Here is a 16959-nt window from a genome sequence, read left to right as displayed (position 1 = left end):
CAGAGCTCTCCGGAGAGATAACGCCCCTAGTCCTACCGAGTGTAGTTTGTTTGTAACAGTACAGAGTTGCTCCTAGAGCTATATGGGGGAAGAAGGAAGGCAGGCCAAGGCTTAGGCTGATCCCTCTCCTAGTGTGTGGCTAGTCTAATCCTATGTTTTGTTATGTGATCGCCCGTATGCATGAGGGCTCCTAGGGTGGGGCCGGGTTGTCATCGTCCGGGAAGCCAGTGCTGGGACCCGCTGGGGGTCAGAGCTCGCCGGCTTCTCCGGGTGCAGGTCCCATGCGGAGTGGCCGGGTTGAGTCTGCTACAGTGGCGCACCATTAGGTCAGCGCTTGCTAGCGTCAGTAGTGACGACGGGTGCACTGTAGTCACGCTAGCCCTGGTCAGCAGGTAGGTGGGGCATTGTTGCCATGCCCCGGCTGACCAGAGGCGTTGGCGGGGCACTTTGCCTTTGCTCACCCTTGAATGGAGACTCATCCCATCGTACGGCTGGGATGGGACGGGAGCTGACCCGTGGCCGGGTTGAGGAATACGCCAAAGGGGGAGCTGACTTGTTGGAGAAGTATTGAACCGGGTTCGGCCGTCCTGCGCGAGCCATTGGGGCCGGGTTGAAGGGTTCGGTCGGGTCGAGGGGCTTGGCCGAGTTGAGCAACCCGGCAAAGCACGAGCCGGATTGAGGGGTGTTGCTGGCCTTGATGTTTTCAAGAAGGATCCGGGTTCCGTTGCCTGCCCGGGGTTCATCCCCCTGACAGTAGTCCCCGAAGTTGTGAAGGTTTGCCGTCTTCGAGTGGGAGGGCCTTCGCAGTTTCCCCCTGAGGAGGCAAATTTTGCGACCGCCGGGTCCGGCAACACCCACTGTGTGCCGACTTCCGAAAGCCGGACTGCGGCATTCCGGCGCGCGTGTGAAACCGAATAGTCCACCAAATCTTGAGGCAATCTTTTGGGCTCTGCGCGGGTGCCACATGGCGCCTGGGAGCCGGAGGGGCCTGATAGGCCATGCACGCGACTGGACAGGTCGACGGGCTAGGGCCCGCCACTGCGCGCCCTTGGCCCACACGCATGGATTTATTTCAGCGTCCGCGAGTCGGTTGCCATTCTCGAGGCAGTTATTGCATGCGTACGTGTGCACTTATTGTGGGGAAGTGGGAGGGGCGAGCGCAAACGATCCCACTTCCCCATGTTTTGAACCGTGGCTTATAAATTGGGGAGAGGGGGCGGCGGAAATCATTCTCGCTCGCGCTCCCTTATCCCTTCATCCTCCCTTTGCTTCTTGCGACCGCCGCGTGTTGCGACGCCCGCCGCTTCGAGTAGAGCTCCACCGCCACTCTTCTCTTTCCTTCCTTCACTTCGTCTTGCCGATGGCACTCCCTTCGGGCTCATGGATGAGCTCGTCCATCACCGCAGAGGACATCACATACCTCCGCTTCACCAGGAGCTTGCCAGGGGAGACAAAGGTTGCCGTGCGCCTATCGGAGGGGACGGAGCGCGTGGTGTTCTACCCGCACTTCAAGTGCGGGTTCGGCCTCCCCGCGAGTCGTTTCTTCCGCAACTTCCTGGAGTTCTTTTGTAACACCCACGATGCGGCTATATCTCCCACATGTCGGAGCACGACTTAGAGGCATAACCGCATTGTAGGCATGTCGCAAGAGGGGTAATCTTTACACATCCCATGTACTGAATAAGAAAGGGATAAAGAGTTGGCTTACAATCGCCACTTCACACAATACATGAATATAGCATTACATCAACCAGATACAATCAAGGTCCGACTACGGAACCAAAATAAAGACAACCCCAAATGCATAAGATCCCCGACCGCCCCAACTAGGCTCCACTACTGATCGTCTGGAAAGGAAACGTAGTAACGTCCCAAGTCCTCATCGAACTCCCACTTGAGTTCAGTCGCATCTCCTGGAATGGTATCATCGGCACCTACATCTAGATTTGGAAGTAATCTGTGAGTCACGAGGACTCAGCAATCTCACACCCTCGTGATCAAGACTATTTAAGCTTATGGGTAGGAAAAGGGATTGAGGTGGAGCTGCAGCAAGCACTAGCATATATGGTGGCTAACTTACGCAAATGAGAGCGAGAAGAGAAGCAAAGCACGGTCGTGAACTAGAAGTGATCAAGAAGTGATCCTGAAACTACTTACGCTCAAGCATAACTCCAACACCATGTTCACTTCCCGGACCCCGCCGAGAAGAGACCATCACGGCTACACACGCGGTTGTTGCATTTTAAATAAGTTAAGTGTCAAGTTTTCTACAACCGGACATTAACAAATTCCCATCTGCCCATAACCGCGGGCACGACTTTCGAAAGTTCAAAACCCTGCAGGGGTGTCCCAACTTAGCCCATCACAAGCTCTCACGGTCAACGAAGGAAATTCCTTTTCCCAGGAAGACCCGATCAGACTCGGAATCCCGGTTACAAGACATTTCGACAATGGTAAAACAAGACCATCAAAGCCGCCTGATGCGCCGACATCCCGATAGGAGCTGCGCATATCTCGTTCTCAGGGCAACACCGGATAGGTCAAGCTATGAGTAAAACCAGCCCTCGAGTTTCCCCAAGGTGGCCCCGCAGGCTGCCCGGTTCGGACCAACACTTAGACAAGCACTGGCCCCCCGGGGGTTAAAATAAAGATGACCCTTGGGTTGGCCGACCCAAGGGAAGGGTAATAGGTTGTTAGGCAAATGTAAAACCAAGGTTGGGCCTTGCTGGAGGAGTTTTATTCAAAGCAAACTGTCAAGGGGTCCCCATAACACCCAACCGTGTAAGGAACGCAAAATCAAGGAACATAACACTGGTATGACGGAAACTAGGGCGGCAAGAGTGGAACAAAACACCAGGCATGAGGCCGAGCCTTCCACCCTTTACCAAGTATATATATGCATTAATTAAATAAGATATATTGTTATATCCCAACAAATATCCATGTTCCAACAAGGAACAAACTCCATCTTCACCTGCAACTAGCAACGCTATAAGAGGGGCTGAGCAAAGCAGTAACATAGCCAAACAACGGTTTGCTAGGAAAGGTGGGTTAGAGGCTTGACATGGCAATATGGGAGGCATGATATAGCAAGTGGTAGGTATCACAGCGTAGCAAAAGAGCGAGCAACTAGCAAGCAAAGATAGAAGTGATTTCGAGGGTATGGTCATCTTGCCGGCAAAGTTCTCCGAGAAGACGAAAGCTTGATCCTCGAAAATGTACTCAACGGGTACCTCGAACATGAACTCGTCTCCCGGCTCTACCCAAAGCAAGAACAGAAGCAAAGGGAACAACCATCAACCACGGTGCAATGCGCAAGCAACATGATGCAAAACATGGCATGATATGCGGGATGTGATATGCAATGCATATGCGTGCTCTGGAAGAAAAAGATTGAACCAGGCATCAACTTGTAAAACCAAGAGTGCCGCTGGAAAGATGAGATGATTTCGGTCGAAATCGATATAAAGATCACCGGAATCGGATGCACGGTTTGGAAATGGCAAGCAAAACAATAATGACACTATTCTGCGATTAACAACACGATGCCATCTAAAATGCACCAAGAAAATAAGCTACTGCACTCTAACATAGCAACAAAGCACATGGCAGTGATCCACTCAAGATTCTTGACAAAAGATGAACACTGAGCTACGGCTAAATCACACAATAGTAGGTTCAAACAAGCATGGCAAAAGTGCAAAAGATATCAGGTTCACAGACTTAGTGAAAATAACATGTCAGGATTTAACATCAGGAAGCAATGTTTAGAGCAAGATAACAACATGCTACATGAACATATCATGGCAAAGCAAGGCATGGCATGAAACTACTCAAAGCATATAACAAAAGTACCTTACTGACCATAAGCTAGAAAGGATCAGAAGATATGATGGCACCCATGTAAACATAGCATGTTTCGTTAATAGATTTAGACATAGCAGAAAACTGGACATGGCATAAACAGAGTTACGAAGGCATGTTTGTGAGCTTGATGCACTCACCACAAGGCATTGCATGACAAGCTAAGTATACTACCAGCAAGAAGACATGATCAATAAGCTATCCATGGCAAGAATAATCTCATAGCATGTATGGATGAACTACAACAACCGTGGCAAAATTGATTAACGCGTAAACAATCTGCCAGGAACATTTTATAGCAAAAATAGAGCAAGATTGAGTCATACTAGGGTACTCCATAAATGCAAAAAAGGCATGGATGGATAGAGCATAACAATATCTCAAAATCATCCTTACTGAATATGCTCAAAAGAGGCATGGATCACTCTGTAGCAACATGAATACATGGCATAAAAATAACATCAGGGAAAAGACTTAGTGAAATTCTAAGTTCCTGAAATCAGCAACATCACGAGAGCTACTTTGCATGCTTGTGCTAGTCACCACATTGATCACAAAAATACATGGCATACACCCCTTTAAAGATGGCATGGCATATAAAAACACATGTAGAGCTCATAGCCATATACAACACACAATAATCATGGAAAAAATGACAAATGCTCATAAACGGATAAGATACAACACCTAACATTATATAGCACTCTTGCAACAGCAATTAGGGCATCAAGATGGACTCAAACAAGCATGGTGCAATGGAATGAAATGAAGAGGGCATCCAGACAAACAATTTAATATATCATGCGCACGAAACGGATCTACGGATGAGAAGTTATGATGCGATGAACATGGCTGAAAATATCACAGATAAAGGACTTAGTGGAATTTTACCCCTTGGAAACTGGACGGGACGGATCGGGACGAGGAGATCTGGGGGGGGGGACGGAGAGGTGTTTGGTTCGTTGAAGTGGTGGATCTGGTCCACCTTTTCCAGATCCACCGGAGAGGAGACTCCGGCGAGCTCTGGTCGCTGGAGGCGAGGAGATGGGCGGCGAGGCGGCGCGCTCCGGCGAGCGGCACGACGGCAAGGCCGAACGCGGGCGGCGCTACGAGCGGAGGCGGCGGAGGTGCTGCAGGCGGCGGTGGCGCGGGCGGCGCCAGTCAGCTCGTCGGCCGGCGCGGGTCAAGGCGAGGCGCGGCGGCGGGGCAAGACGGCGGCCGACCGGCGACGGGAATCGCGGCGGCACGGGGCGTGGGGAGCCGCGAGCTGAGCGGGCGGCGCACTCGGGCGCGCGACGGCGGGGAACGGGCCCCGCGGGCCGGTAGCGGCGGGAGGCGGCGAACGCCACGTGGCTGCTCCAGATTGGCACGGGGGCGGCGGCTTAGGGCGCGGTCATGTCCGCCGGTGAGGTTTTTGTTCGGCGGCGCGGAGAGGAAGAAGGTTAGGGTTCATCCTCGAATTTTCGGGGGAGAGGACATATATATAGGTAGAGGGAGCTAGGAGAGTCCAAATGAGGTGCGGTTTTCGGTCACGCGATCGTGATCGAACGACCGAGAGGATGGAGTGGGTTTGGATGCGTTTTGGGCCACTTTGGAGGGGTGTTGGGCTGCAACACACACGAGACCTTTACGGTTCCCCGGTTAACCGTTGGGGTATCAAACGGACTCCAAATGGCATGATACTTGACAGGCGGTCTACCAGTGGTATACCAAGGCCGCTTGGCAAATCTTGGTCCAATCCGAGAACGGTTAACACCTGCACATGAAAAGAGGCAAAAGCAGGCGCCGGAGGACATAGGAGCGCCGGATTGCAAAACGGACAACGGGGAAAATGCTCGGATGCATGAGACGAACATGTATGCAAATGCGATGCACGTGATGACATGATATGAAATGCATGACACGCAAGCAAATAACTGGAAGACACCTGGCGCAACGGTCTTGGGGCGTTACAACACTCCACCACTACGAGAGGATCTCGTCCTGAGATCTAGAATGGCACCAGAGAGAAAAGGAAGAGGAAGATAAGAGTTAAAACTAAGTTGCTTCTTTGACAAACAAGTGAAACCAAAGAACCTTGAAAGGTTAAACCATGTCGAGAAAAGAATACAACGGAGATGAACGAAGTTGAAAACACTCCGTTAGGAAAAAGGAACAAGGAAGAACAAATTCGGGCAGCACTCCGGTTGAAAAGTGATAAGAAACTTTATAAGATGAAAAGAACTTGAGCAGCGGGCACACACTCCGTTAAAAGGATAAGCATGAAAAGATCATGATCTTCACAATTCGAGATGATGACTGAAAAGAGCAACATCACAAAGCCTCCAGAACAAAAGTAAGAATGGAATGGAATGAATGAAGGAAACAAGATCTTGAGAGAGCGCGCTTACAACAAATGCTAGAACGGAGTTGTTGATAAACCAACAACGAAAAGGATAAGCTTGTTATGGACTTATAGAAGACATCTCAAAATTATGAGGTGACAACTTGCCGATAACGGAAACAAAGGATTTGGATTGAGAGCTAGAAAAGATATAAGGCTTCTTCCATCGAGGTGATAAGAGAACTTGGATCATTTATAAGCAGCATAAATAGCAAAATCCTTAGGGAAGGCTTTAGGTGAAATATAACCCAAGATAACTTCAATTAAGAGATTGATGGGTTTAAATATCTCATTCTTGTGAATGAAGAATGATATATTACCACCTCAAAAGATAAGGGAGAACAAATTGCACTCCGTATTGCAAGATGGAGAATACTTGAAATCCTCTGAAAAGAATCTCAATGAACACTTCGAGAAGGAATTAAATGCTTGATGAACCATCATGTAGAGCCTTCGTGAGAACTCCGGTAATAAAAGGATGATCGAACAAAAGGAAAGAGAAGTTGAAAACACAAGGTGAAGCCTTGCGATGATTTAGATGGATCTTCACGACGATAAATTGCGGAAAACTTGGAACTCCGGGAAAAGAAAGATGAACAAAAGAAATCAAGAATTTGATGAACCTCCGGAATAAGGAATTGATCACTTGGATGAAACAAGAATAAGAATTACATTATGCTTATCCTTCACCAATTTATATTGATGACGAGCAACGGATTTGGCATACTACTTATTCACGTAGGCAGGATTAAGATAGATATAGCGCCAACTTGAGAAAGTCTTCAACGAACCACCGATAGGATTTGGGAACAACGAATGAATTAATACAATAGCAACGGAAGAGAATTCTTGAACGAACCACCATAAGAATTGAACAAGAAAAGTAGCAAAAGCACAATTCACCGGGAAGAATTGGAAAATGAATGAAGATACTTGAGAGAATTTAGATACAAGTGAAACGAAGAGATCCCGAGCTGACTAGAGAATACTTGGATGATGCACCGGTAAGATTTGGAGAATGAGAGCTGAAAGCTGGAATGAATAATACCGAAATGATGGGCTCCCGAGAAACAAACTGAAAAGACTCTTGAATTGCTCCGGATGGGTGAAAAGAATTCTCACAATCAAAACAATTTTGAGAGGATGGCATGAAGCTAGAACCATGAATCTTTGAAAGAACGGATAAGATTTGGAGGAAAAACTCTTCTTCGGTCTTCAAAAATCCAAGAATGACGACGAGAAACACCACCATGAATTGTTGAGGCACTCCAGAATGAAGAATAGAAAGGTTGAGCCAATGGTGATAAGAATTAGAAATATCTTGAAGAAACCAACTGACTGATGATAACTCATTATTACGTCAAACTTGGAAAGGAATTTGAGAGTAACACGGGAAGATTAGAAGAGTCAGGTAAGATCCTGGGAAAAGACCTGTGGGTTAGGGCCCACTCAAGAGAAACACCATTGATGATTTTAAAAGATATATTGCGCCGGTTGAATTAAATGACTTGAAAGAGATAACAATCTCAAAAGAACTTGAACGGATCGAGAATGTAATCGTGAATCTTCTAAGATATCTTCAGCACTCCGGAACAAATGAGTAGTGCGAGGTGAATGGTAACGAGGTGCACCTGACATGAGAAGATATTTGAAATAAGGAAAGGAATGATCAACACCAAAAGCTTGAATTGAAACCACCGGAGATGAAAAGAATGAAGAATGACGAACTTGAAGCTTCCTTAGCATCTTCCTGAGAATCACCGGATAAGAACATTGATGGAAAAGAATGGAGAGACTTCACATGAATAAAATGGATACTTGATTAAGATATATGAGTCCTTGAAGAAAAAGGGTGGGAGGGCGGGAAAACAAAGACAACTTAGGACAGATGAAACAAACACCATTGAGAAGACTTTGAGTTGATCTTGCGGATGTTGAAATGAACGGGTCTACTTGAAGAGAAACACGCCGGTTGAAAAGAATTGACATGACAATCTCAATAAACGAGAAGGATTAGTATTCACATAGGAATATGAGAACACCGCTTAGGAAAAGGCATGGAATCAACACTTGACATTGAAGCAACTCGAATACCACAACTCAAAAACAAAACAAAGGATTGGCTTGCAGAATAAGCCGGAACAAACATATGATAGAGATTTCGTCCGAAGTTTTCGTGGTGGGGCCCACACGGGCTCGATCGTACAACACCATCATGTACAAGGCAGTGCACATGACATACGAAGCGTCCCCGAGTCAGCATAGCCAAGGACTCTTTAAGACACAACAAGACCACTGTAAAACCAACCGTGGATAGGCGGACCACTAGACGTCAAACCCCAATCTCATATCATGCATCTGTCGGAAAGATATCCTAGGAGCTACTTGAATTCCCACTTATAAACTCCCGAAACTTTCCGGTTATGCAATCAGGTGTTGGGGATACAGGGGAAGCATAATATCTCACCCAAAAGTAACAAATCCTACATCCACTTGTATCCATCCTTCAACACATAACCAAGAAACCTTCGGAAATCGTTTACCTCAACCTTTAAAAAGCATCCCTTATACGAGTTATGGCAATACTCCCGAACTCCCGCCCCAGTACTGGGTGGCGTCGAGGTTATCTCACCAACAACTGCATAAAAGAGATTTTCGATGTCGGCGAAACTCAGGTATTTCAGAACTGCAACGATAAAATTGTGACGACAACACCTCAGAGCTCAACTCCCCGGGACACTGCCACAACCCCTAAATGTCAGGAGGCACCAAGAACAATGTTCTCGTCACAAAACCATCAGAACGATTCCAAGATACCCACGTGATCCTAAAAAAATTTAGTGAAACTTTTAGAAGAGAAGAGTCAAAACTCTACGTCAGGAAGCCTCACTAGAGCGACGAAGGGACTGAGGAGTAAAAAGAATCCTACTCTCCAATATATATATTCCTAAAAGACTCAAAACATATTTATAGACTCAACAACGCCAGCGATTCGATCAAGCAGGGGGCTCCTAAGTCGGGGAAGGCTCTGATACCAACTTGTAACACCCACGATGCGGCTATATCTCCCATGTGTCAGAGCACGACTTAGAGGCATAACCGCATTGTAGGCATGTCACAAGAGGGGTAATCTTTACACATCCCATGTACTGAATAAGAAAGGGATAAAGAGTTGGCTTACAATCACCACTTCACACAATACATGAATATAGCATTACATCAACCAGATACAATCAAGGTCCGACTACGAAACCAAAATAAAGACAACCCAAATGCATAAGATCCCCGATCGCCCCAACTGGGCTCCACTACTGATCGTCTGGTAAGGAAACGTAGTAACGTCCGGAGTCCTCATCGAACTCCCACTTGAGTTCAGTTGCATCTCCTGGAATGGTATCATCGGCACCTCCATCTGGTTTTGGAAGTAATTTGTGAGTCACGGGGACTCAGAAATCTCACACCCTCGTGATCAAGACTATTTAAGCTTATGGGTAGGAAAAGGGATTGAGGTGGAGCTGTAGCAAGCACTAGCATATATGGTGGCTAACTTATGCAAATGAGAGCGAGAAGAGAAGCAAAGCACGGTTGTGAACTAGAAGTGATCAAGAAGTGATCCTGAAACTACTTACGTTCAAGCATAACTCCAACACCGTGTTCACTTCCCGGACCCCGCCGAGAAGAGACCATCACGGCTACACACGCGGTTGTTGCATTTTAAATAAGTTAAGTGTCAAGTTTTCTACAACCGGACATTAACAAATTCCCATCTGCCCATAACCGCGGGCACGACTTTTGAAAGTTCAAAACCCTGCAGGGGTGTCCCAACTTAGCCCATCACAAGCTCCCACGGTCAACGAAGGATATTCCTTCTCTCAGGAAGACCCGATCAGACCCGGAATCCCGGTTACAAGACATTTCGACAATGGTAAAACAAGACCAGCAAAGCCGCCCGATGCGCCGACATCCCGATAGGAGCTGCACATATCTCGTTCTTAGGGCAACACTGGATAGGTCAAGCTATGAGTAAAACCAGCCCTCGAGTTTCCCCAAGGTGGCCCCGCAGGCTGCCCGGTTCAGACCAACACTTAGACAAGCACTGCCCCCCCCCCCCCCCCCGGGGGGGGGGTTAAAATAAAGATGACCCTTGGGTTGGCCGACCCAAGGGAAGGGTAATAGGTTGTTAGGAAAATGTAAAACCAAGGTTGGACCTTGCTGGAGGAGTTTTATTCAAAGCGAACTGTCAAGGGGTCCCCATAACACCCAACCGTGTAAGGAACGCAAAATCAAGGAACATAACACCGGTATGACGGAAACTAGGGCGGCAAGAGTGGAACAAAACACCAGGCATAAGGCCGAGCCTTCCACCCTTTACCAAGTATATATATGCATTAATTAAATAAGATATATTGTTATATCCCAACAAATATCCATGTTCCAACAAGGAACAAACTCCATCTTCACTTGCAACTAGCAACGCTATAAGAGGGGCTGAGCAAAGCAGTAACATAGCCAAACAACGGTTTGCTAGGAAAGGTGGGTTAGAGGCTTGACATGGCAATATGGGAGGCATGATATAGCAAGTGGTAGGTATCGCAGCGTAGCAAAAGAGCGAGCAACTAGCAAGCAAAGATAGAAGTGATTTCGAGGGTATGGTCATCTTGCCGGCAAAGTTCTCCGAGAAGACGAAAGCTTGATCCTCGAAAATGTACTCAACGGGTACCTCGAACATGAACTCGTCTCCCGGCTCTACCCAAAGCAAGAACACAAGCAAAGGGAACAACCATCAACCACAGTGCAATGCGCAAGCAACATGATGCAAAACATGGCATGATATGCGGGATGTGATATGCAATGCATATGCGTGCTCTGGAAGAAAAAGATTGAACCAGGCATCAACTTGGCAAACGAAGAGTTCCGCTGGAAAGATGAGATGATTTCGGTCGAAATCGATATAAAGATCACCGGAATCGGATGCACGGTTTGGAAATGGCAAGCAAAACAATAATGGCACTATTCTGCGATTAACAACACGATGCCATCTAAATTGCACCAAGAAAATAAGCTACTGCACTCTAACATAGCAACAAAGCACATGGCAGTGATCCACTCAAGATGCTTGACAAAAGATGAACACTGAGCTACGGCTAAATCACACAATAGCAGGTTCAAACAAGCATGGCAAATTTGCAACAGATATCAGGTTCACAGACTTAGTGAAAATAACATGTCAGGATTTAACATCAGGAAGCAATGTTTAGAGCAAGATAACAACATGCTACAGGAACATATCATGGCAAAGCAAGGCATGGCATGAAACTACTCAAAGCATATAACAAAAGTCCCTTACTGACCATAAGCCAGAAAGGATCAGAAGATATGATGGCACCCATGTAAACATAGCATGTTTCGTTAACAGATTCAGACGTAGCAGAAAACTGGACATGGCATAAACAGAGTTACGAAGGCATGTTTGTGAGCTTGATGCACTCACCACAAGGCATTGCATGACAAGCTAAGTATACTACCAGCAAGAAGACATGATCAATAAGCTATCCATGGCAAGAACAATCTCATAGCATGCATGGATGAACTACAACAACCATGGCAAAATTGATTAACGCGTAAACAATCTGCCAGGAACATTTTATAGCAAAAATAGAGCAAGATTGAGTCATACTAGGGTACTCCATAAATGCAAAAAAGGCATGGATGGATAGAGCATAACAATATCTCAAAATCATCCTTACTGAATATGCTCAAAAGAGGCATGGATCACTCTGTAGCAACATGAATACATGGCATAAAAATAACATCAAGGAAAAGACTTAGTGAAATTCTAAGTCCCTGAAATTAGCAACATCACGAGAGCTACTTTGCATGCTTGTGCTAGTCACCACATTGATCACAAAAATACATGGCATACACCCCTTTAAAGATGGCATGGCATATAAAAACACATGTAGAGCTCATAGCCATATACAACACACAATAATCATGGCAAAAATGACAAATGCTCATAAACGGATAAGATACAACACCTGACATTATATAGCACTCTTGCAACAGCAATTAGGGCATCAAGATGGACTCAAACAAGCATGGTGCAATGGAATGAAATGAAGAGGGCATCCAGACGAACAATTTAATATATCATGCGCACGAAACGGATCTACGGATGAGAAGTTATGATGCGATGAACATGGCTGAAAATATCACAGATAAAGGACTTAGTGGAATTTTACCCCTCGGAAACTGGACAGGACGGATCGGGACGAGGAGATCTGGGGGGGGGGGACGGAGAGGTGTTTGGTTCGTTGAAGTGGTGGTTCTGGTCCACCTTTTCCAGATCCACCGGAGAGGAGACTCCGGCGAGCTCCGGTCGCCGGAGGCGAGGAGATGGGCGGCGAGGCGGCACGCTCCGGCGAGCGGCACCGCGGCGAGGCCGGACGCGGGCGGCGCTACGAGCGGAGGCGGCGGAGGTGCTGCAGGCGGCGGTGGCGCAGGCGGCGCCGGTCAGCTCGTCGGCCGGCGCGGGTCAAGGCGAGGCGCGGCGGCGGGGCAAGACGGCGGGCGGCCGGCGACGGGAATCGGCGGCGGCACAGGGCATGGGGAGCCGCAAGCTGAGCGGGCGGTGCACTCGGGCGCGCGACGGCGGGGAACAAGCCCCACGGGCCGGTAGCGGCGGGAGGCGGCGAACGCCACGTGGCTGCGCCGGATTGGCACGGGGGCGGCGGCTTAGGGCGCGGACATGTCCGTCGGTGAGGTTTTTGTCCGGCGGCGCAGAGAGGAAGAAGGTTAGGGTTCATCCTCGAATTTTCGGGGGAGAGGACATATATATAGGTAGAGGGAGCTAGGAGAGTCCAAATGAGGTGCGGTTTTCGGCCACGCGATCGTGATCGAACGACCGAGAGGATGGAGTGGGTTTGGATGCGTGGCCCAAGATGCCGACAGGGATGGAGCCGATGGCGATGGTCTTCATGCCATTGTCGGAGGGAGAGCGTGGCCAAGGTGGCCGTGCAGACGTGATGGACCTCGACCGGGAGGTCGTGGTGGTTGAGGACGACACCCCATCGCAGACCGACGTGGTTGAGCGGGCGGGGGTTGAGGAAGGCGGTGGTTTCGCCGTCTTGGAGGAGGCGCCGCAGATGGCGCCGGAGGGAGCGCCTCGGGCACCGATGGGCGGGGCGCCGTAGGCTACTCTGGCCGTTGTGCCGGGGAGAGCGCCGGAGAGGACGCCGACCACGGAGGAGGCGGTCAACGGAGAGTACGCCCTGGTGCCCAGGCCAGGGGGTCGCCAGGTCGCAGCCGGCTCAAGCTGGGCCTAGTGAGGTCTTCTTCGGGCCCTTGACCCAGGAGGAGGCAGCGATGGCCATGGTGAGCCGGCGCCTTCAAGGGCGGACAAACAGGATCCAGGCCTTCACCCAGGCCGAGGTGGAGCAGACGCGAGAGCTGGAGCGCGCCGTGTTCGTAAGTTCTTCCTTGTCTTCTTATTTTCTTTTTGCTGCTTCTTTTAGTGGGGGCACACTAGCGCACCCACTGGGTGTAGCCCCCGAGATTCGGGCCAACTACGTAGTAGTTGGGTCGAATCTTAAACCGATGTTTGTGCTGATCATTGTTCCTTGCAGCATCTGGACTCCTACCGGGTCAGCGTCTTCAACCGGCTCCTGGAGATGCACCGGCAGCTCAAGGAGCAGCTTGCCGCCAAGGAGGAGGCGCTCCGCATTGCCACATGTATCTTTTCTTGCATGCTCTTCTTAGTGGGGGCTGATACGTCTCCAACGTATCTATAATTTATGAAGTATTCATGCCATGTTCACAATATTTTTATATGATTTTGTATGACTTGATAAGAACTAACCCGGACTGACGCTGTTTTCAGCAGAACTACCGTGTTGTTGTTTTTGTGCAGAAATAGAAGTTCTCAGAATGCGATGAAAATCAACGGAGATTTTTTCTGGAAAATATGAAAAGTACTGGAATGAAAATCTACCAAAGAGGAGTCACGGGGGCCCCACGAGGGTGGGGGGCACGCCCACTCCCTGGGGCGCGCCCCCTGCTTCGTGGACTCCCCGAGGGTCCCCTGACGTGAAATTGACGCCAACTTCTCCTATAAATACAGAAACCTCCGAAAATTAACCTAGATCGGAAGTTCCACCGCCGCAAGCCTCTGTAGCCACGAGAAATCAATCTAGGCCTCTCTGGCACCCTGCCGGAGGGGGCCATCATCACCGGAGGCTATGGAGGAGGATCCCGAAGGGGCCATCATCACCATGAAGGCCAAGGACCGGAGGGAGAACCTCTCCCCATCCAGGGGAGGCCATGGAGGAGGAAGCACAAGGGGGAGAACCTCTCCTCCTCTCTCTCAGTGACACCGGAGTGCCATCGGGAGGGGAATCATCGCCGCGGTGATCGTCTTCATCAACATCACCATCATTATCACCATCCTCATCTCTTTTACGTGGTCCACTCTCCCGCACCCCGCTGTAATCCCTACTTGAACATGGTGCTTTATGCCACATATTATGATCCAATGATGTGTTGCCATCCTATGATGTTTTGAGTAGATATCCTTTGTCTGTGGGTTGATTGATGATCTAGATTGGTATGATTTGTATGTTTTACTTTGGTGCTGTCCTATGGTGCCCTTCGTGTCGCGCAAGCGTGAGGGATTCTCGCTGTAGGGTGTTGCAATATGTCCATGGTTTGCTTATTGTCTGTGTTGCGTGAGTGACTAAAACACAAACACGGGTAAGCGGGACATGGTGTATGGGAATAAAGAGGACTTGATACTTTAATGCTATGGTTGGGTTTTACCTTAATGATCTTTAGTAGTTGCGGATGCTTTCTAGAGTTCCAATCATAAGTGCATATGATCCAAGAAGAGAAAGTATGTTAGCTTATGCCTCTCCCTCATATGAAATTGCAATGACGACTATCGGTCTTGTTAACAATTGCCTAAGACAATTCCACACACCGACCCACCATTATTCCACACTCGCTATTTATAATATTTAGTAATATATTCTAACTTTATGATAAAAACACCTACTTTTATATTTTAGCTCTCTGATATCATACAAAGTTATCCTCTTCATACCCACAACGTATGTTTATTTCTCGTTTCTAGTTGGAAGCAAACGTTCAGTGCACGTAGAGTCGTATCAGCGGTAGATAGGACTTGAGAGAATATTGATCTTACCTTTAGCTCCTTGTTGGTTCGACACTCCATACTTATCACTTCCACCATTGGGAATTGCTACGATGATTCCCTGCACTTGGGGATTATCAAGCTCTTTTCTGGCGCCGTTGCCGGGGAGCAATATTGTGGGGTTGATATTCTCGTGTGTGCTTGTTTGCTTTCTTCACTAAGTAGATTTTGTTTTTCCTTTTTTGTTTCTGTTTAGTTGTGGGTGAAACATACAATTTTTTTAAAAGAATGAAAATACCACTTTTTGCCTCTCATGCCTAAAAAGTTTTTCAAAAAGAGAAGTGATTGGAAAGTTATGCATTGAAGAAGTGAGGGTCGACCTTGAGCACTCGTGTTCATGCTCACGGAAACAATGTAGAATTTTTCATGGAAGTTTCTCTGTAAATAATTATCCCCTTATATATATCCATTGTATTATAAAAATAATGTGCCAAGCTTTGGTTTTAGGATGACTGGATTGCTTGTTTACTATGTGCAGAACAAAAACAGAAACTTTGGCTATAGCGTGTGATTTTACATTTTTACTGAAAAGCCAAATGGGTATGAAACTTTTTTCACATTAATTCTATACAAATGTTTAAAATTTTCAAATTTATTTCATAATTGTTCGAGTGACAGAAATTTACTAAACCTCCAGATTACTACAGACTGTCATGTTTTAGACAGATTCTGTTTTTCGTGTGTTGTTTGCTTATTTTGATGCATCTATGGCTAGTATCGGAGGGTATGAAACATAGGGAAGTTGTAATACAATAGACATATTTCTAATATGAAATTGGAATGCGTTTGAAACAGTACCTAAAGGTAGTGATTTGCTTTATTATACTAACGGATCTCACAAAGTTTTTGTTAAAGTTTTGTGTGGATGAAGTGTTCGAAGAACGAGGAGTTACCGATGTGAGAATAATAAAGAGAGGCAAGAGCTCAATATTGGGGATGACCAAGGCACCCCAAGTAAATATTCTAAGGATACTCAAGCATCTAAGCTTGGGGATGCCCCGGTTGGTATCCCATCTTTCTTCTTCAACAATTATCGGTATACCTCGGTTTTTGTTTTGTTCACATGATTTGTGTTTTTCTTTTTCTTTAAGAAGCATGCTAGTATGAGGTGTCCCTTCATAAATTTATAGAATACTTCATGTGCTTCACTTATATCTTCTAAGTATGATCTTATAGAATTGCTCTTTGAGCGTCACTTAAATCTTTTGAGTATGGTTTTATAGAATGCTTCGTGTGCTTCACTTATATACTTTGAGCTTGGATATTGGTTAGTCTATATTAATTGTATAAAGCTCCATGAACTTCACTTATATATTTTGGAATATGAATAATACTATTATCTAAAGCGGGTTTGGAAGAGTGTCAACTTTAGGAACTAGTGATCCCGCTATTTCGAATGAGGAGAATTTTGCTTATGTGGAGAGTAGTAAAATTTCTATGCTCGTAGATCATAAAAAGAATGCTTTATGTGATGGTAATATTGTTGAACTCATTAATGATGCTA

This window comes from Triticum aestivum, chromosome 7A (assembly GCF_018294505.1).
Source record: "Triticum aestivum cultivar Chinese Spring chromosome 7A, IWGSC CS RefSeq v2.1, whole genome shotgun sequence".
Taxonomy (NCBI): domain Eukaryota; kingdom Viridiplantae; phylum Streptophyta; class Magnoliopsida; order Poales; family Poaceae; genus Triticum; species Triticum aestivum.
Note: the sequence above shows the minus strand (reverse complement) of the source record.